Source organism: Podarcis filfolensis, assembly GCF_964270895.1.
Source record: "Podarcis filfolensis genome assembly, chromosome: 1".
Classification (NCBI taxonomy): domain Eukaryota; kingdom Metazoa; phylum Chordata; class Lepidosauria; order Squamata; family Lacertidae; genus Podarcis; species Podarcis filfolensis.
Genome location: NC_139604.1, coordinates 32,903,572 through 32,925,515, shown reverse-complemented (window position 1 = coordinate 32,925,515; position 21,944 = coordinate 32,903,572). Strand labels below are relative to the sequence as shown.

Below are 21,944 nucleotides of genomic sequence, written 5' to 3'. Positions count from 1 at the left end.
AGGCTACCTGAGCCTCAAACAACAATAATGGATCCAGACATACTCCTAAGCTGTATATCCACTCCTTCAGAGGGAGTGTAACCCCATCAAGAGCAGGCAAACTCCCATCCATCTGGTCTAGGAAACCACCCACTAGCAGTCTTATCTGGATTGAGCTTCAGTTTCATGGCTCTCATCCAGTCCATTACCAAAGCAAAAGATGTGTTGGCAGAAGGATGCTTGCAAAAGGGGACTTTCCCATCTCTCACTACAGCAAATATCTGCACTGCCGCAACAAAAAAATGTTCTCCAAAGGGTCAAGGAACCCGCTTGAGCAGTGTTGGGTGAGGCTGGGTTCAAATACCTAATGGCAAAGGAAATGAATCTTTCTCAAGGAGGAGACTTGAAAAGAATAGATTTTCTTCTGATGAATTGTTGATGTCCTCCTCTGTCTGGAGATGTCTTTGAAAACAAATAAACTTGTTGGAAGGGGACCTGAGAAATGACTCTTCCATCCCAAGTCTATCTGGGCTGTTTCTCAGAGCTGAAGTAATTTCTTTCAGTTTTCTGAAGTTTGCAATCTTACATACATGGGAAATAAAGTTTCACCTTTGCAAACATGCTGCCCACCACCGGGAGCTGGAGTTGACTCCACCATGCAGAGAGGCAATGTCTGGCCCAAGGTCACCTTTATGGCCAAGTGAAGACCTGAACCTTGGTCTCCTGGGTCCTAGTCTGACAGTCTAAGCATTACATCACACTGGCTCTCATTTTGTTGCAAGTCCACTTACATATATGAACAACATGACCTGTTACTGGACCACAAGAGCCTGCTTTATTCTCAGTCAGACCATCAAGTCCAGTATTGTCCTTGCAGACTGGCAGCAGCTCTCTAGTGTTCCATCCTTACCTGGAGATGCCATGGGATGCATGCAAAGAAGATGTTCTATGACTTAGCTACAGCCCTTCCCCCAAGTTATCATGGGAATATAGTCAAAATATGGCTGCTGAGAAACAAGCGTGAGCTGTCAACATAGGGGAACCTGAAGGTTTCATAGAAGAAATAAACATTTAGGGGGAGAGAGCCTAACAGAAGCACACCCACACCAGCCGGATGAGGACTGAGCATGCCCACAGGGCACAGAATACTAAGGCTACACCCACACCATACCTTTAAAGCACATGGTTCCCCCAGAGAAGTGGAGTTTGTTAAGGATGCTGGGAATTGCAGCTCTGTGAGGAGTCAACTCCAGCTCCCAGTATTCTATGTTGAGGGAACCATGTGCTTTAAATATGGCATGGATGCTCAATTCATGTCTTCTGCAGGGGAGATGGGAGTGGACTATTCTGAAAGAAGACATGGCTAGCTGGAACACTGAAGAAGAATTCTCTACACTGCAACATTTTATTGCTGGTCTCTCTTGTACGTTTGTAGTGCTAAGCTGTTTAACCACCAGTACGTCATGATTATTTCGCTTGTCACTGATTTGTGCTCTAGACAAATTGTGCTCTAGACAATTGCTCTTACAAAAACCAATAAAGTTTTTCTTTTCTTTTCTTTTTTAAAGAGCAGTATCTGAGACCTTACCACTGTTCCCTGACATTATAAGTGAGCTAGAATGTTCAGCTTCCTTATAAATCATGTAATAGGCTTCTAGAACACAGGATATTACTCATAGATTTTAAGTCTTAATAACTATTATATAAAAAAAATTAACATATTGTGCTGGAAGGATTCAGTTTAGATTTGCATCATCATTTCTGCCCCCTTTTGATGAGTAATTTAGAGGCTTTCTTGCATCTCAAGATCAGAATTCCATTCTGCTTATCTTGCTTGGTACCAATTGTTAAATGGACAGTAGATGCAAAGAAGCAGATTCCTAGAGAAAACTGCCTTATAAGCCATGTGTTATGTGTTAATGGACCGTGAAGTACGTTCATCAAGGACAATATGATGGACTGTAAAGTCTGGTCGGTAATGTAATAAAGAAACTTATTTGTGTGGGTCTGCATTTTAATGTATAACTGTATAAATTGGTTGTCACTGTATTTTAACAGTGTATCTATGCCTATTCTGCACAGTATGCATAGAATACTTCTATTTACTATTTGGTTGAAATGACCAGGATGGTTGCAACAACAAATAAACTCTGGCTACGTGTTTATGGGAAGCTCCTGGTGCTGAAATTGCAATTCCAACCACACAGCTATGAGCCTATGAGCCTGCATCATGTAAGCTACACATTATATCATGTAGGGCAGTTGACGTTTGATGTGTGTACTGACAGCTTCAAAAAGTCACTCTGGTCAGTGACTGGAAAACATCAATTCATTCATTCATTCATCTTCAAAAAATAAAGAAACAATTGCTCTAACTTTTGTGTCACAGCATGGATAACTTAACTGGAAGGAGATATTTGTATATGTAAGGAAATGCTAGTTTCCCATTGGAAGGGCATCAGAAGCAGGGGAAGGTCTTAAATCTTAAATGGAATTATGATAAGATCTCATAAACCTATTTGTGGCTAGCAAAAAGCCCAAGAACTAATGTACCCCTCAGTAATTGTTTCTGATTTTCCAAGAGCCCACTGATTTTGGCAGTGGGGGCCAAGAAGGGGGAAAAAATAAGTAAATAAAATTAATTTAAAAATAAATACTTTCGCTTAATGGCGGGAAGCTCTTTTACCATCTTATAAAACAGAAGGCTGCATGCTTTCTCTGTATCATGCATTGTTTTTATATGAAAGGCAGTATGTTATTTACCAAAGTCTTCCTTCTTTCTTTGAATCCTGTTCTTCCTATCCCCTCTATCAAGCACTTAGCTGCTCCTAACCAGAACGTCTAGAGACCTCTTCCTCCCCCTGCCTCTCTATTTCTCTCCACCCACCACAAATCTATTAAAAGCTCTTCGATAAAATGGACCATCACAAGCACTTATTGTATCTCTGGAGGGTTAAAAAAAGAAAAAGAGCCGTATGTCACATTATTGCTTGGCACACTGTGAGAAATAAACTGTTAAGACTTTCTGGAATGCCATGAAGAAATCAGAGCAAATTGTTGCAGCAATAATGGGAGTCATTTTTACTACAGCAGAAAATAATAACTTAGGTCACGACCCCTTGCTAGAGAAAATGCCATGCAGTCCCACAGTAACCCCAAACTCTATCGTTATACCCCCCGCCCCACAAGATTAGTATTACCAGAAATTCCTGAAGCAATTCAACCCTCTACTGCAGCTCAAAATGTTTTGGGCCAGGCTCTTTCTGCTCCTGTTTCTTCTACACTGCCCCAGAAGAATAAATCTTCCACAATGAATCCTCCATGGAGCAACAAGCTCCCAACACCTTACAACTTACTGAACATGACTCTTCCCTTCCCGAATTCAAGCAAAATCCTAATGTCTTAGGGAAAAATGGAGAGACCATCACCGGAAGTCACTGGATCTCCACCTTCACAAGAGTGGACTTCCATTGCAGAGTCCACTTACTATATCTTCTGCTACTGTCCCCATATCGGAGAGGAAAGTTACTTGCTGTTGGTGAACTGGCCAGGGAGTTTGTAAAGTCTGGGTGATGCCCAGTGTCCTGATTCCATCTGATAAGGAAGAAACTGTCTTTTCAACTTCAGTTGCTGAGTCATGACGGAGTCAACTTCATGTTGAATCCTGGGCCCATGATAAACCTACCCACTGAATCCCTAAAATAAAAACATTGAGCATCGTAACATCCTGTTTCCAAGTTGCATAGCTTTGATGCTTCAAAAGGCAGGCAGAACCTCCCATTTTTAGGTGTGGGTGCGTCTTAATCTAGGGCAGAGCTTTCCAAACTGTGTGTCATGACAGGTTAGTAGGTTGACTGCAGTGTTTAGGTGTGTTGCGTGATATGTGTCCATATCTCTTAATATAACTTCTGGTTTGCTAGGAGAACTGAATTAGCATGTTGCTAAATGGTGCATGTCGAAAAAGTGTGTCACCAACATGGAAGTTTAGAAAGTTCTGATGTAGGGTTTCCAAATTTAATGCTTTCTCCTAACAACTTTTACATAAACCAGTGAGAACTGTTGCTTGGGGAAAATGAGCAAAAGTGGCTACCCTTTGCTACTCCTTTTCCAGATAAAACAGTGATCCACCTTAAAGAATCCCAAACAGTTTGATCTGAAAGATATTATGGTTTATCTCCTTTCCTCTTTTCTTTACTTCTTATTAGTTAGTTACCCATTTTTCCCCACATAGCGAAGTGCAAGTGTTCATCCAGTTCTGAACATTGTATCCCCCAGTGACACAGATTCTTAATTTATCCCAGGCATAGGCAAAGTCAGCCCTCCAGATGTTTTGGGACTACAAATCGCATCATCCCTAGCTAACAGGACCAGTGGTCAGGGATGATGGGAATTGTAGTCCCAAAACATCTGGAGGGCCAAGTTTGCCTATGCCTGATTTATCCCATTGCAATAAATCCATGGCTGACATTTCACTAAACAAAAATTATGTCACCATGTGTTGAGTGCATGTGTGTGGTTCAGCTCAGAACACTGATTATTAACATTTGCACAAACTTGGATATTTTTGCCTACGGCATCTTCTTGATCACTCTCTTCCCTTCCTCAGCAGTGACTTAGATTGTGCATTACCAACTGTGGTGGGTTCATCAGCTATGACTGAACTGGCATAGCTTTGCCATGGATAAGAGAGTTTCCTGTTCCAGTTAAGCCTTGCTTGAGCAACAAGCTCTTCCTGAGTTCTTGTGTTTCCCTATGTCCTTTGGTCCTGACTATTAGCTTACTCTCAATCCTACTAGCTATGGTGGCTATGCTCTGTCTCCAGTCAGAGGCTGGAAACCACACAGTCCTACTTGAGGGTTTCTCATGGGCATCTTGTTGGACACTGTGAGAACAGGACGCTGGGCTAGGTGGACCACTGACCTGATCCAGCAGATGCTTCTTATGTTCTTATTCTGCTTCCTGGCTTGTCCTTTGGCCCTGACTTCAGTCCTGACTATGGTCTTGGTCCTGCAATTTCCTATATGTCTTGCGGCTTACCACAGCCTGCTGCCTGCTGCCCAGTTCTGCCGATGGCCCAGTAATGAAATAACCTTGTGAAATGTTTTCAGAAGATGTCCCACTTGTGGAATCCTTCCCGTCTCTATGGATACCAGATAGAACAAACAGGAGTGCATCTAGCTCTCTTCAGCTCCTTTGCTTTTTAACCAAGGTATTCATTGCCATCACAAGAAGTGCGGCACATTATTTCTCAAGTATCATAAACTGAGAGTTACTAATGAGAGCTCTACAAGCCATGGCATGCAAAGGATCACACTAGCAAAGCTGCATGGGGGAATGGTGGCTGTTTCATTATATTAGCAGCAATTGTAGTTTTGCAGCACACCCTGCCAGGAATTAAGAAAATAAATGGATCGAGAATTTATCAACCTCCTTTGATGGCCTTGTAAACCATTCTCCAAACTAGAAACCAGGAATGTATTAAAAGGGCTATATTAGAAGGATGGAAAAATACAGCTTAAGGAAGGCATAAAGCATTTGCCCCCTCAGAAAAAAAATGAACACCACTGCAAAAAGAAGTCTGATGTTGACTCTGAATGTTCTTAATCCAAATACAATTACGGACTTCTTCTTTTTTAACCTTGACATTAATGAGAACAACAACTCCTTTATCTGTTGACAGCCCTGGGTTCAGTCTTGTTTTGTAGATAATAAGGGAAGCCTATTGGGCAGTTCATCTTATCTGAATTGTTTTAGGCCTAGGAAATTGTGGCAAAAAGACTATGCAGGTGGAGTTAGGGGTACAGAAAGAGCTAATCACAGCCACAGGCCAGGGAATAGAGGTGAATAGAGTCTCAGAACTCAAAGGGACTGCCATGAGGCCAAGTGTGAACCTGAACACAAATAGCATAACCCAGGTCCATAAGATCTTGTTGGGCAGCCATAGTGCTCAGCACCTAGGGATGCTCCTGCTGAGGAAAGGAAGGAAGGGAGCAACAAAAACCAAAGAGATGGTGCCTCAAAGTGTGTATTGTTGCAAATTGGTGGCGGTGGGGAAATAGTCTGGATGTCACCTGAAGAGTCCCTTAAAATCATAGCTGTGCAATTCTTGGTTTAAGACTGAAGTCTGGTCAGGACTGCTGGACACTGTCTTATTGCCTCTGTCAGAGTGGTTGACTATCCTGCTTCTGTAAGGAAACATTTCTCAATGGGTGGACTTTTCTCAAAGGAGAGATCCATTCAGGAATCAAGGCTTAGCCTCTCTCAACCCTGCTTCTGTGGCAGGCGATGCCACCGAAATGTGTACATGCGTGAAAGACGACCATAGACTAGGAGTCCTGCAGCTGGGTTTGAAAGAGGCACAAAGACCTGATTTTGCTCTCTGTGACAATTCAGTGCTTTGTGGCACTGAGGGCCTTCTTCAAAACATAAGGAGCAGGATCTTTTGGTGCTGCAATGCTGTGAACTCCATTCTTAAGCTCGGCCTGTATATATCTGTAAATAAAACTTAATGTCCTAGAAATGCCATCAGCCTCTAGTGACCTTCATTCCATAGAAACAAAGCCCATGCAGGAGCCCCTGAAATCCATGGGATTTAAAGATGATGCTGAGTCTTGGCAAAGCTCTTTATTATGAAAGGTAACTCTGGGGAAATGCTCATAATTCCATGTGCATGGAACAGACTCTGCGTTTCTAGATCCTAGCCACCACGTGTTCTCTGCCGAGGACTGGTACATATAGAATAGTCACTGCATTGAACAGGCTTTAATTTGTTCCCTGAGCGCATTAATTTAAGATGCCATTTCAAAACTAGATGTGAAATGACCATTGGTTCTTATTATACATGCCAGGCATAGCAAACTTCCTAGAAAAGGGTTTTTAGCATCACTTTGAGGTTTGACTAATTTTGTTGGTTTTGAAAATCACTGTCATCATCCTTTTTCTTCTGCTTGTAGACAACCAAATGTTTGGATTGATTTTGCCCCCCTCTTTTGGTGTTCTCTTTCTTTTATGCCCCCCTCTTTCGGGTTCTCTTTCTTTTATTTTTAGTCATTTAGCTATTTTTAAATTATGTCTTTACATGTAGTTGGGGATTCATTTTACATATATTGAGGTTCCTTTCCAAACATATACATAGCTGAAAGGAGTCAGCTATGGATGAGGCAGAAAATTGGTTTGATTCGCACTTCCCAATACAGTCTGTGACCCAAAAGGCTGCTAGCCTTTGAAATTGTAAGTCCTCTGAATTTTGCGATACTGTTGTCCAACAAACAACTGTGAACACAACTGTGTATATTAGAGGAAAGCATGCATAACAGTGCATGTATTTGTGAAAATAACATACAAAAATACATTACACTGGGGGGAAATGCTTGCAAAGTAGAGCCTACTAAGCAAATATTGCACACAAAGTCTGTATATTTTGAAAAATGCATGCTAAAATGTTGGTGCCTATTTATGAGGGTTTTAAAAGGAATTGCAAACTGATATGGCAATGTGGCAAAATTAGTAAAAATGAGAAACTGAAGTTGACAAATTTGTCCATCTAATGCAGTCATTGCACACTTTGCATTACTGTAATGTACTTTTTAGGAAGATGTGGTTCACTAGAAAGCTCAGCAAGAAAGAAGGATCTGACATATTAATTCTTAATATTATAATTCTGATTATATTTCCTAAAATTGCCTATTGTCTTCCTCGGTATCATGATGGATTGTGAGGAAATTTCATCCTTATTTAAATAATTCTCTCTATTTTAAAATCTGAAGTGTGTGTGTGTGTGTGTGTGTGTGTGTCTGAATAACATTAATATTTCTTAACAAAATTACCACCTGTCTGGTTCAGAGGGATGAAAAACTCCACAGAGGTTCGACTCCAGAAAGTTAAATGTGGGAACTCTCTGTACTATTAAACATAAAGTTTTGATATCACAGAAACAGCTCTGCAGAAATTAACTGAAGGTCTTTAAGCCACAGTGTTTTATTTGTGTGCAGCTAGCATTGCGACAAATTTTGTATATTACGTTTTAACAATTTTATCTCTGTGTCCATACACACTTAAAGAGGGCTATTGCTCCTGTAAGGAAACTGATTGGACTGCATGGTTCAGCAGATGGGGTGCAGTCTGTGCTCGTGTGTTCATGAGTGTGTGAGATAATTACATCCATCCGGGGCACATGGGTCCAAGTGGGTTGGCTAAGGGTGAATGTGGTCCTTAGGCCAAAAAAATGTTAGTCACCTGGATATATTTTTAAAAGTTCATGTCATAGGTAGGGCAAGTATTTTGGAGGAAATAATTATAACATTTTTTATGTCTAGGTTCATGCTTATCCTCAGAACTGGATAAGAACAAATGTGAACTTTAAACCTGAGTAGCTATGTGAGATCTATTCTACAGTTCCTGTTGCTAAGGAAACCCTTCCTTTTGTCTCCCTTTTGTTCAGAATATACTTGTTTTATCTAGGATAAGACTTGCTAGTGACGTTGCCTTCACAGTTGCACCTGAAAACCAAAATGTGAGAGCTGCCCATGAAGTAATGCAGAGTTCAGTCTCAACACGTATGCCGCAAAGATTTAGGACAATTAAGTAGACATCTTCATTTTTCATTCAGAAAGACTTTGAATGTCAGAAAAGGCTGGTAAGAATAAATTCAGAAGTTCTGGCTTACTCCTCTCCCTTGCAAAGTGTTTCCGTTTGTGCCTTCTATATATCATTCATTTCTGTGAGCATTAAGAGATTTCCTGAATCTGTTAACAAAAGTAGTCCAATGAAGTTTCCAATAGATTTTCCCCACAGGTTTGTTATGGTTCCTTATCTTGGACTGGACAGCTGTTAGAGAGAGGACACATTCAAAGAGAGGACTGACAGCCCTTCAAATATGACTACCATATCCTAGAGCAGATGGCTTACTAATGAGCCACAGCGGGATATTTACAATGCGGTCAAACCAACAATGCATGTTTGCTAGATTGGCACATGATAAGAGCTGAAGCTCACAAAGTTTTCCTGTTAGTTTGCTAGAGAGAACTCTGAGAGAAACACCCACTGTGCCCTGACGGGGGGAGCCCATAGCCATTTATAGTCTCCTCAACTGCCTGGGTACGCCCCTCTTTTGCCTCACTTCACTCTCAACTCTTTTTCTCATCACAAAGCCAGAAATGTAAGAACAATCTGCATGTCTGAGCTCCATTGCTCAGACCCCACCTTAAACTAGACTTTAGCATGAATTACCATTTTAAGCCTGCCTGAACAAAGCTGCTGAATCTATGACTCTGCAAAAGAAACTCTGAGTAAATGTTACTTTTTGCCTTTTACAAGACTGTGTGAATATTGTTTTAAGGGGGAGAAAAGGGGGAAATACCAGGAGAATCCAGCCTGCCTTAAAGTATCCTGGATTACTTAAACTAAAAGGTCCAAACTAGCCTATCTAAGCTTCCTTTTAAGCTGCAAAGCGATGCACTCTGCTAAACTCACAAACGTGAGGAAGGAAGGAAGGATAATATCTAATAAATATATCCTCTCCTAGCATCTGTGCACATCCCTACACTCCTGCTAATTCACAGGCTACCCAGAAGAACAAAAGTCCATGAAGTGCACATGTGTGCATTGCCACCTGCAACATAGCACACATGCTTTCAAGGTATGTTGGGCAATACTGTTAAGGACATTGCAATGATTTACATTTAATTGCCACTTTTCCTTAGCATTTAGCTTTCAGACAACACTCTTCTTGGCCACATTAGCAAGCAGAACATCCCAGTTATCCACTATACAGTAATTGTGGGGCTAGATGATGTGCAAATGATGTCTTTTCATCTTATTTTTTTAAAGGAAAAGTGTACGGGAGGTGGTGATCTGGAGCAGAAGGGAGGAGGGAAAGCTGTGTAACCCTTTCCTTCTCAAAATCACCTCCCCAGCTGCTCTTCCACCTGTGGCGAGGGATGAATAATTTCCTCTGAGGAAAGAGAAGCAGCTCAGGGAACGTGTGTGTTGCAAGGCATGCTTTTCCATTTATTTAAAGAAATCTATCATTCTCAGATGAAAGAGCAGCACAGCTAAGAGAACAATGGATGCCACATAAACCCAGAGCAATTACCGAGCATCCCAGTTTGGAGACCTGTTATAGATTATTAAACTAAAATACCAGTGAGAACCAACACACAGGGCTTAAATTAAAATGTTTGTCCTATAAGACCACTAAGCAAAAGAATGACTAATGGCAAAACTTAACAGAAATTAGATTTAGAATGCTAATAGCACCATTACAACATGCAAAAGAAAACAAAAGCCCAGTCCAATAGTTCGGTGTCACAGAAGAATACCTGGACAGGGGGTGGCTTTCCACCTGGTCCAAGAGCCTGGCAAGGCATGAGGGACTGTGCATGCGTTCACAAAGAGTGTGAGATCTGGCCTGGCTTTAGAAGTGCAGTGCAGCACCCACCCTATAGGTGGCAGTATTCTGCCCACTTTGTGACCAAGTTGTGGCTTGTTGGCTTGTCTTATGCCCATGGCCTTCATCGTTTTGCCAACTCTATCCTGCATGTGGAGCTTTGCAATTAGTTCAGTTGACTTTGGAGGTGCCCACGTGGCTGTGGCTGTTAGTGGAATAGTGGAATCAGTAAGACCGTGTTCATTGTGCAGTACTCCGAGGCACCTTTATGTTGATTCCTGAGAACCACTCCTTAGGGGTATGGGGCCAGGAATGCTGGGTTAGGAGGCCTCTTTACCCACCCACCCAACACTCCTGAAGATATGGGGCTAAAGTTCCCTCACCGGCTCCAAACGTGGCCTGTATTAAGAACTGGGTCAACTCACCCAGGTAGGTAGTTTCCGTACAGTAGGCTTTCTACATAGTTCTTGTATAGCGTCCAATGGAGTCATGGCCCCAATTTCCCCATGTCTTGCCTCTTTGTGTGGGGCACAATGTAACTTTATTATTGGACAAGTGACCACATTTCAGTGGGCCTACACCGAGTATGAATTACTGAGATACAAGCCACACTTGTGACAGTGGAAATAGTGCAAAGTTACCAAAGTATTTATCCCCCACCCCCACTGGCTATTTAACTTCATTGTATAAAATTAAAAGACACCCCACTCCACTCCAGCTTTAAGTAGCTAGAAGAAAGGAGCAGAAGGGAACTCACACAGGTGCAGAACAAAGCAGGAACGAAAAGCTTAAGCTGATGGGGAACATCTCACTTCTGAATTAGGGTAATTACAGGCTATTTCAATTAACACCCCCTTTTCCCTAGGTGCCTGGCAGGTTCTGACTGGCGTTTGATGAACTAATTGGTGATAAACTCAGGAATTCCTCTTCCTAGAAACCAAACAAACATGCCCTTGAGAAAGGTACATTGTTATCAGTTTTTCGGGACTTAAGCCTTTGAAAAGACAGATAAAGGAGACCAATTAGCAAAATATTGCACTAAGCTGACATCACAGAGGGGTAAGGAATGAGGCGTCAGCCACACCAAGTTTTCAAATAACTTTTAGCAACCTTCATAGGAAAATGTCCAGACTGTTAGATGTATATTACACCATTTAAACATACCATGCCAAGTGCTGAGCAGTACATCACACCACCATCCCAGTCTCTGGAAATCTAAAAGCAAACAAAAAACAAAAACACAATTAGTCATAATTAAATTGAGTCCAAAAATGTATTTTGTACATATAGGATGAATCTATTGATCAGATTTGGAGCTGAGAAATAAAGCGTGCATTCATTTGCACTCAGCACGAGGTCAGCTTTGTAGTCCTGAAAATGCATTTCCTTGTTGTACGAGATCAGTAAGGCGAATTAATGTTAGTAAGAGGATACAGTATTGAGGAGTAGAATGTCTTACTCTAGTCAATCTCACTATGCCACTTTGGCTGTAGTGGCACAAGCCAACATGGCGTCCTCTGGATGTTGTTAGGCTACAATTATCATCATCCCTGGCCATTGGCCATGTTGGCTAGGACTGATGGGAGATGGAGTTCAACAACACCTGGAGGGCACAACATTGATTACCTTTTCTCCTGGACCACCAGTGGTGCCAGAATCTGTGACAGCAGCTGAACTGGGGTTGCTAAAGTGGATTGTCCAGAGAGAGGAAGGACAATATTTCCCCCCTTGTTCCCTCCCTGGTTAGATGGGGAGGTAAAAGTCCCATGCCAGGATGGGAAGGAACACTGCAAACTTCTGCTCTTCAGATCCATCAGCCCTGTTGTATAGGACCAAACTGCTACTTTCTCTCTTCTTCACAGTAACTGTTGCCATTTGTTTTGTAGCTGCATTGGCCTTTCCTCTTTCAAATTACACAGCAGATGAATGTAACAGTTGCACAAGGCCTGTGCAAATGAGGTTCTGACCAACACATGAAACACTACCCCATCCACCATGACTAGTGGCCTGCCAAGGACCTGGAGGGAATAAAGACCACTGGTTTTGCTACCCATACGGGACAAGCATGCTGCCAAGCCCCTAAAAAGCCACACGGCATGGTTGGTAGGCTGTGTATGCTAGCATGGCAGGTTCACAAGGTTTTTGGACCTGGCCTATGTAAAATAGATAATTAATTCAAACAGGGGTTGTGTTTTCTTTTTCTTTAAAATAAATGCTAATGTCTGTCACTCATGCCTATGTTTAATGAAAACAAGAAGCGCTTGAAGCCAACAATCAAAGCTCCACGTCCTTTAAGAGCCGCTCTTGTAAGAGTCAGACAAGCCACAGATGACATGACAACTCTGGGAAGATCACATATCTGACACAGGGATACACTTGTAATTAGCAACTCCTGTTCTATGACACCAAAGAACTGGCAAAGGAAGGGGGGGGGAGAGAAGAAAAAGAGAAAGAGAAGGGAAGCTGCTCATTAGAAAAGTCTCACAAGCCACTTCACAGATGTCTCCAATGCCCTCCAAAGCACTTTGAACAGCACGAACGGAAGAAGGAACATTTCTCATTGAAAAATTGGTGTCAAACAATGAATGGCCTGTCACTGGTTCTGAAAAGGAAAGCAACTAACCTGCACTTTTTAAGAAATGGTGATAAAGAACAGTAAAGCGTTACAGACAAAACTGTATATACAGCACCACAAAGTGAAAAATCTGACAAACTAATTAAACTCAGCTTTGATGACAGCTTTGACATGACAGCTTTGGCCACAGATCACACTCTTATGTACAGTTAACACCACACCCAGGCATTTATTTTGAAGAAGGGCATTGTGATTTCAGTGGAACCTGAATGCCAAGTAAACTGTATTAGGATGAACCATTGAAGCCCATGTGCCTTAGCTTTCAATACACTCCTTTGTAGCTAGCAAGAAAATCAGGGAAATTTACCTGCTGTAAAACCAAGGAAATGTGTTTTAGTCAAAGGATCAGGTGGTTCTCACTGCATGATCACAGATATGCCAACAAATCTGAGAAATGTCACATGTTATTGAAAATGGCTGTATTTATTTTCTTTGTGAAAGTTCTAAGCATATTATGTTTTCTGTATACATAATCACACAACGTTCGACCCATGTTATAGGGAATCTCTCCCCCCCTTGTTTGAAACTTGCACAGTGGCAGTAACGTCTGTATAGAGCAGGCATCCCCAAACTTGACCCTCCAGATGTTATGGGACTACAATTCCCATCATCCTTGACCACTAGTCCTGTTAGCTAGGGATGATAGGAGTTGTAGTCCCAAAACATACGGAGGGCCGAGTTTGGGGGTGCCTGGTATAAAGCTGTCACCTGGGCAACACTGGGATATTTAGGTTTTCATATTCTCCCTCCACCCTCAACAGTTCATCCTCACAACAACTCTCTGAGGTAGGTTAGACTAAGGAGCTGTGACTGGCCCGAGCTCTCAAGCCAGTGAGTTTCAAGGCTGAGTGGGGATTTGAACCCTGGTCTCCCAAGTCGTAGTTTAACACTCCAAGTATTGCACCAAACTAGGGCTCTCTTAGTTCCTTCTCAGGGAAACACTGCTATTTCAGAACTCACGGCATATAAGAAAGTGTTATCCGCAGCCTCTGTTTTGCACACATTACTCATTACACCTGTATTACATTGTTAGCCTCGCAGACACAAACTGCTTAATTTCCAGCAGACAATGGAAGACTCACAAAGCATTTGTGGTAATTATGAAACAGCAGTAGATCAAACATTGGCTGTACTGATCACAGTAAAAGATGGGGGAACTGGCTTTCGCTTCCACTGAGCAGGAAATTTCACATCCTTAGCAGACCAGTAGCAATTTAATAAAGCCAGTCAGACACACGATCTTTGGTCGTCTGCTGGCCTTGATATGACAAGTGCGCCGTTTCAGGAAATAACTAATATCCCTTCATGCAAAATGCCCTTCAGTTTCCAACTACAGCTCCCACTTCCCTCCTCTGTCCATCCCGCCATTAATTAAAAATTTCACCCCCTGCCATGTTGTCTCCACAGAATAAATTAGGCAGCGTTGTCCAATGGTCCAGCTGCTTGCATTAAGGTTTATTAAGGCGGTGGGCAGAAATGGGTTGTTCCAGGTGTGTGAGGTGGGCATGGCATGGAAGGGAAGACTTACTCCTTTTCCAGACTCCATTAAGTTTGGTTACATGTCTCAACAGAGTGTTTACTCTGGAAAACAGGAGTGCTGTATGCCAAACACCTATTTTAAAGGCTTGTTTTCCTTCTGCCAGGCTTGGGCCAGCTAAGCTGGCACAGAGCCTTCTTATTCCAGAAGAAGAAGAAGAAGAAGAAGAAGAAGAAGAAGAAGAAGAAGAAGAAGTTGTTATTATTTATACCCTGCCCATCTAGAGTTTGGAATAGGAATAATAATGACAATGATAATAATTTATTACTTGTAACCCACCCATTTGAACGGTATAATTTATTCTGGCATAAATCGCACTGCCTTCCTATACTTTGGATTGTTTTGCTCACCGTGCTTTTCAAACCTACAGCTATGAAGGATTCGGCAGTGGCACAGGTAGACCGCGACAACCATTTATGCTCTAAAATAAAACAGCACAGGCTTTCAGTTTAGTGCTAGGGCTCTGTACATTACAATCCATGTTGTGTCCCCACCTCTGAAATCCTTTTGCTTCATGTTACTGAAATAAACACATTACTGAGTATATTTTCCTTTCTGGGTCAATCTACCTGAAGTTGCAGTTCATTCCCAGTTCACTGCTGTTGACTGCAATGGAGTCACACACCTGTGGCGAGCGTGGCCCTGCTGTTCTTTCTGCCTCCCCGCTAATCCACAGCAAGATCTTCATAATCAAAAGACATTAACATGCTGAAATGTTCATCCATTTTACAGGGAAAGAACTCTCTGAACAGCAGGCATTATTTACAGCTCAGCAAACAGAACTCTAATTAACCCCAGCAACCTGAGAGAGAAACCTAGCTAGTTAAGGTCAATAGATATAATAATTTTGAGCATAACAGTCTAACGGACCATACAGCAGTTACAAAGCAGAACACAGGAGGAAAATGCATCAGATTTGTCCTCCTAATCATGGCTAAAAGAGACAGAGAGAGAGAGGTAAGTTTTTTAAGAGGATGCATATTTTTGGGTATAGCTGTTTACAAACACAGCTCTATGCTGGGATTCAGGGTTGGCTTGCGAGTGTAAGGGCCTAGGCATCAAAAGAAATCCAAGTTCATGAGGACTAGTTACTTCCCTTTGAGTCAGCTCCAGACACACAAAGTATAGGCTCTAATGAGGCCTGGCAGGGGTCCAAATTTGACCATGAAGCCATTTCCCCCAAACCATACCTACCTGCCCCACTCCTGATGTCATATGTGATGGGAGGCAGGTAGAGGTGCGGCCTTCAATTTGAAGTGTGTTTTGAAATGAGAAACCATTTGGAAAAGCATTTCAAAGGCAAAGTCACATAGTGCACATCACTGGTTCTATGAAAACCACTTGGAAATGCACTTCAAAGGTGCCCAACAGCCAAGATCAGTTTCTGTTGGCCTGAGCAATGCCCATCAGATTCTTGTGAAACCACTTCAAAATGAGACACAGCCTTTGTAAATGCATTCCCAGGTCATTTCCGCTAAAGATGCATTTCAAAGGCATTGTTGTCACCTGAGGTCATTATGCCGCCAGGTGATTGACAGGTGGGCAACCCCACCCACCTTTGAAACGTGGCCCATGGGGCTGGTGGGAGATAAGGATCACAGCCTGTCAAGCTGAACAGGCTCCCCACCTGTAAGGGAGAAATGGACAGGGATTCCCCAGACAAAAAGTGGTTGCTACCCAACCACTTGGATTCCTTTTTTTCAACTTCCTTCACCATTGATAACTCATCACAGCTTTAAGAAAGAGGAAAAACAACTGCAGGAAGCCCAAAGACTCCTTTCCCAACAGTATATATCTGTTATATAATTATGGGATATCAGCTATTATTACACTCTTATAGGTGTCAATATGGTTCAAATATAAGAGGTTCAGGAAATGGTATTTTATTCCTTCATTACCTGAGTTCTCTAGGTCAAAATGGTACTTTTTCTTACCCTTAACCTTCCAAAGTCTGTGCACCTTTCTTTGTTATTGCATCAGCTTCCTAAAAAAAAAAAGAAACAACCCCCCCCCAGCATCCTGTCCTGGCAGATAGTTATTCTTATTATTGGCTGGTTCTTTCCTCCTCCTCCATCTTATTGAACTTCTTCTTATCTCTCTCCAGCTTTATCCTTCATCTTTCTTATTTATCTTGTACCTAAATCCACATAAACATAATACTTCATTTTGTGAAACTTTGCCATTCCAGGCTATTTCTAAGCGATGCAGATGAAAGTCAGGTTTTTGGTGAGCCTGTGAAATCCCTGCAAATCATTCTTCTTTGTTTTCCTTACTCTGAATGCTCACTTTGAAAATATCACCATGAGCTACTAGCCAAGCCGGTTGACTGATTAGGCATACAACTGCAGGCCAGCAATGACAAGCTGTATATGAATTGTGTAACTCATCAACCCAGAACTAAGGATAAAGAATATTGGACTGACTTGGTTTTAAAACAGTCTGCCAAGACTAAATAACTTTTCCATAAATCGTATTATCAGCTTTAATGTTTGATTCTCCTGCCACACACTGACAACAGGGTGTGAAAATCTCTTTTCAATAAACAAAAATGACTATAATAAACACAAAGTTGTTTCCAGGCTGAGATATTTTCTAAAGAAGCTATAATCAAATACAGATGAGCGCAACAGGACCAGGCATGCCCAACACATAATTTCTGCTGAGAGACATTTCATGTATCCAGAGCAAAAGTATTGATAGAAATAATTCATCTTTTGCAAAGGATTAGTTTGATCTGATCTCCTACCACGACAAAGCTTCACTAATGAGAACGTGTTACATGGAAAATGGAAAAGGAGAACTCCTGCACAAACCTGTTTTCACAATGCAAACCTTTAAGAAAATATGAGATAACCTTTTAAGTGAGGAAGAAACGAATTAAATCTTCTTTGGAGGCAGTTGTGCAGAGTTTCGGGTTTGAATATACAAGGTCAGATTTCCCAGATAAAAACTTTGCATGGTTTTTGAAATACATGCTTGATCTTCCCAATCTGCACCCAGATTTCCTTTGGTCCACATAACCCACAACACATCTACATTCACAGGGGGTGAGGGAGAGGTTACCTTAATTTTGCTACCTTAATTTTGTCTTAATCTGACAATTTATGGTTGAATCCTCTTAATGTTTTAAATAATAACTAAATAATCCTAAATGTGCAATGGTTTTGAACATCAATGTGCGTTTTAAATGAAGTGGTTAAGAAATGCACTGCATGCAAAGCAGATGTCAAATTGCTGGAAGCTAGCTCACAACCCTAGGAATTGTGAAGACCTTGAGAAAAAATGGAATAACTTTTATTGTGAAGCTCCTTGTCTGTAATACTTTCACTGCACAGTGAACACCTTGCTAGAGTCACATTCTACAACCTCTTAAGATCCAGGACCCATCTTGAGCCCATGCATGCATTTTATGGACCCAGTTCTCAATTATCTTTTGTTACCATAGCTTTGTATAGGGGTCTAGCCGCTGTTGTGATTTACCTCTAGGTTAGGCTGCATTCTGGTACTCAGACCCCCCAACTGAAGATGATCCCAGCTGGGCTACACCAAAACATTTGGTTGATTTCTTTACAGCAGCCTCCCTCCCCCCAACCTAGGGGCCTCCATATTTCATTGGATTACAACTCCCATCATCCCTGACCATTGGCTATGCTGGCTGGGGCTGATGGGAATTGGAGTCCAGAAGTACCTGAAGGGCACCAGGATGGAGAAAGAGACATCTTTTGCCATCTGTGTCTGAAATCCACTCTAGAACCACCTGAAACACTCATATCAATGCCAATCAAACCCAAAATTTGGGCACTTTAAAAACAGGGCTGAATGAAATTATTTCTCACCTCTCCACCCTTATCCATGTCTCTTACCACATGTAACTTTCTTCTGAGATTACAATTCTCTCCACACCCCACCTTTCTCACCCTTATTTCCCCCCTTCCTTTCAGATTCACTGTATTGAAAGCAGTTAGGTAGGAGGTCGTTCTTTTCTTTCTTCACTTACGAAGAACTGGTCGTGCCTCACCACAAAAAGCTGGCTTCCCTGGAGTACGCCGCCTGACAAGTGATAAGTTTCCCTCGTACGTTTTTTGCACACTCAGAATAATCTGCTTGGTTGATAGGAAGGGGAATGATTGAGAGTGACTGGAGGTTTCCCCAGAGAAGAACAAGAATAGACAGAAAATAACAATATGCAGTGCAGGGAGACAAAAGTGGTCCCTCGAGGGCATGTCTGGGCAGGCTTAGTGTGAAGCAACAAGCACTGGAAGCAAGGGCCCTCAACCCACCCCAGAATAAAAAAATATTGCACAAATTCTCCATAGGTCGATTGAGCCACAGTCCCAATTTGTCTCTGCTTGCTGTGTGAACAACAGCATTAGCTGTGCAATGAATGATCCTTTGTTTATAGGAGAAACCAGACCAGCATGTCAGGACCATAAGAAGATCCTTGTTAGTGTGTTTCTTCACACTGACCAATGCACTTGTTATATACATGGAGGGACTATAGACAGTTGTGGACAGCACAGTGGGAAGCAGTGGTCACCTGACTTCCTGGCAGCTGAGCCTCTGCTGCCTGGTGGGGTCACCAGCAGGAGCACTGGATTGGCTCTGCCAGTGCATTTGCATCATGTTGACCACACTGTCTTGCTGACCTCCCCTTCTCCCCTGTAAGCAGCAGCGACTCTGTTATCAGGAGCTCAGGTGAGTGTCTCCACCCCACCATCCCATCTCCTACAGATTATTGCTCCAAACAAAGGTGACTGGGCCCAGATAGTAGGTATGCACCACAAAGGCAGATACCCCTTTTCTATAAAAGAAAGGAAGATTATTTGACTGTGTTCATAATGTTACTATCCTTAAGAACAAAAATAGATATAGTCAAAACAAAGAGAGTGGGTAATTTCATTTCATCTTGAATATAGCCACGAGCCTTTTGATGTGGAGAATCTCTCCCCTGCCCCTGCTGAAATCCGAAATGGCATTTTGCCGTTTTGAGCCCCTTTAAACGTTAAAGCCCATTTCTTCCATTAAGTTTAGCTCCTGTGCCGTACTTACTACCAGGCAAATGATGTTGCATTAGCTTTTCCTGACGATGGCTACATTTGTTGCATGACCCTCATTTAAATTTTATACCTCATGTTCTGCTAGGCTGGTTTTATCTCCCGTGAAATATATCTTTTGGCTGTTAGTGTGTAACTGAATAGGAAAGCATTTTGTTAACCACCGCAAAACCTGCCTTTCAGGTACATTTTGGGGTCATGGTATTTTTATAGAACCTATAGGACACGTCTTTAGGTTGTTGAAGTAATAACTCGCTGGAATAAGTAATCCTGCTACTCACTTTGCATAATAGCCATTTTTATTCTTCTCTCTGCGAAGACAATATTAATGACAGCGCTTGATGAGAGTGTAGCAGGAAAGCCTTTCCGAAATTGCCTCCTTTTCATTATTCATTACTAAAGAGGAAGAATGTGGGGGCTTGTGATCTACACAATATGCTATTAAAATATATGCTAAAGCGTGTCAGCAACCAAGCCTTATTGCTGGGGAACCACAAAGGGCCACTTAATTGGGGAGCATAAGAGATTTACTGATGGGAACCAAGTGGGGCATTCATTAATTTGACCCCAAATCTCCTGGCAGAAAACCAGCAGAGGCAATCTATGTTTGTTACGTTCCCTTAGTGGGACCATTGTAAGTTAGTAACAGCTGTTGTCTCGACAACATGCCAAATTACCTCTCTTTGCTTATTAGCCCTGCAATGGCATGTAGTGGTAACTCATTACCACTCTTCCTAGTAGGCTGATACCGTATCAGAAGGGTAGAAAAAGTACGATAGCAAATAACAATCAGTGACAGTAGCTGATGGAGGAGTTTTCCTTCCTTGTTAGATTTATCAGACCCACAAAGAGATAGAAGGAAGTCAACAAATTTATAAGGGACTCAAACCAGTAAAATGGAAAAGAAAGGAAGTTGTTGTAAGGAAATGGGGGTGGGGGGAGGAAAAAGAAGAATTATTAAGGTACCTTCTTTCTAGGAAACTTGTGTATAGAATACAGTGGTACCTCAGGTTACATACGCTTCAGGTTACATACGCTTCAGGTTACAGACACAGCTAACCCAGAAATAGTGCTTCAGGTTAAGAACTTTGCTTCAGGATGAGAACAGAAATCGTGCTCTGGTGGCGCGGCGGCAGCAGGAGGCCCCATTAGCTAAAGTGGTGCTTCAGGTTAAGAACAGTTTCTGGTTAAGAACGGACCTCCGGAATGAATTAAGTACATAACCCGAGGTACCACTGTATTCAAGTTATGGTTTGTACTCCTTAAAAAATGTTATACTTGACAAATATTTTCTTTCTTTCTTTCTTTCTTGTTCTTTTTCAATTTTTTTTATTTTATTACTATTCAGTTTCTGTATGTTTGTTTTGTAAATTTTGAAAATGTAATAAAGATGTTTTTTAAAAAAATAATATAGATTAACAGACCCAAGAGGCAAGGGTTGTGTGCGCACACTCTGGTCAAGATTGCCCGGCTCAGGAATACTTCTTCCCATGTGATTAACATTGTGCAAGGGTGAGAGTACGGTTTGCTCCCTAGCATTATTGCCAACCTTCCTTCAGCTATCTGGACATTGGGAGATGAAAATCTGCAACAGGATGCCTACTCTACAAAGCCTTAAACAACTCAGCACCACCATACTAAGGACTGCCACTTTCCAAATGAACCTCCCCGGATGCTGAGATCATCTTCTGAGGGCCTTTTTCATGTGCCTCCACCATGAGAGGGGTCTGGAGAGTGGCAACGCGAGAAAGGGCCTTTTCTGTGGTGGCTCCCCAGGGAGGTTCACCTGGTGCCTTCATTATACACTTTTAGGCACCAGGCAAAAATGTTCCTCTTTAACCAGGCCTTTGTCTGATTGTCATCCAAGCCCTTTTAAAATGCTGGGGATTGAGGCGATTATTGGGTTGTTGTTGTTTATTATTATTATGTATTTTGTGTTTTTGTATTGTGATGTTATGTTGTAACAGCCCTGAGACCTGCAGGTATAGGGTGGTATACTACTACTACTACTACTACTACTACTACTAAGTCCGTTCTTAAACCGAAGTGTTCTTAAACCAAGGCGTGCTTTCCCATAGCAGCGGGGGACTCAGTTTACAAATGGAACACGCCCAACAGGAAGCGGAACATGTTCTTATTCCAAGGCAAAGTTCACAAACCAAAACACCTACTTCCGGGTTTGCAGCGTTCTTAATCCAAGTTGTTCATAAACTAAGCTGTTCTTAAACCAAGGTCCCACTGTACTACTAATACTAATACTCGTGTAAGCTGCCTACACAATTTAGAACTCTGGAAGATCAGAGTTCTAAGCCCAGTTTGGAACCCTGGACCGTCAGGGTTCTAAGCACAACT

General features: G+C 42.0%; 1 long non-coding RNA gene across 1 annotated transcript in view; it reads right to left on the bottom strand.

Moving 5' to 3' along the window:
- The window catches only part of LOC310746285, a 136,941-nt gene that overhangs the window by 14,108 nt on the left and 100,889 nt on the right, over window positions 1-21,944 (bottom strand). Inside the window, exon 2 of the long non-coding RNA XR_014540579.1 lies at window positions 11,531-11,581. This is a non-coding gene — a long non-coding RNA (uncharacterized lncRNA). The remainder of the gene's footprint in view (window positions 1-11,530; window positions 11,582-21,944) is intronic.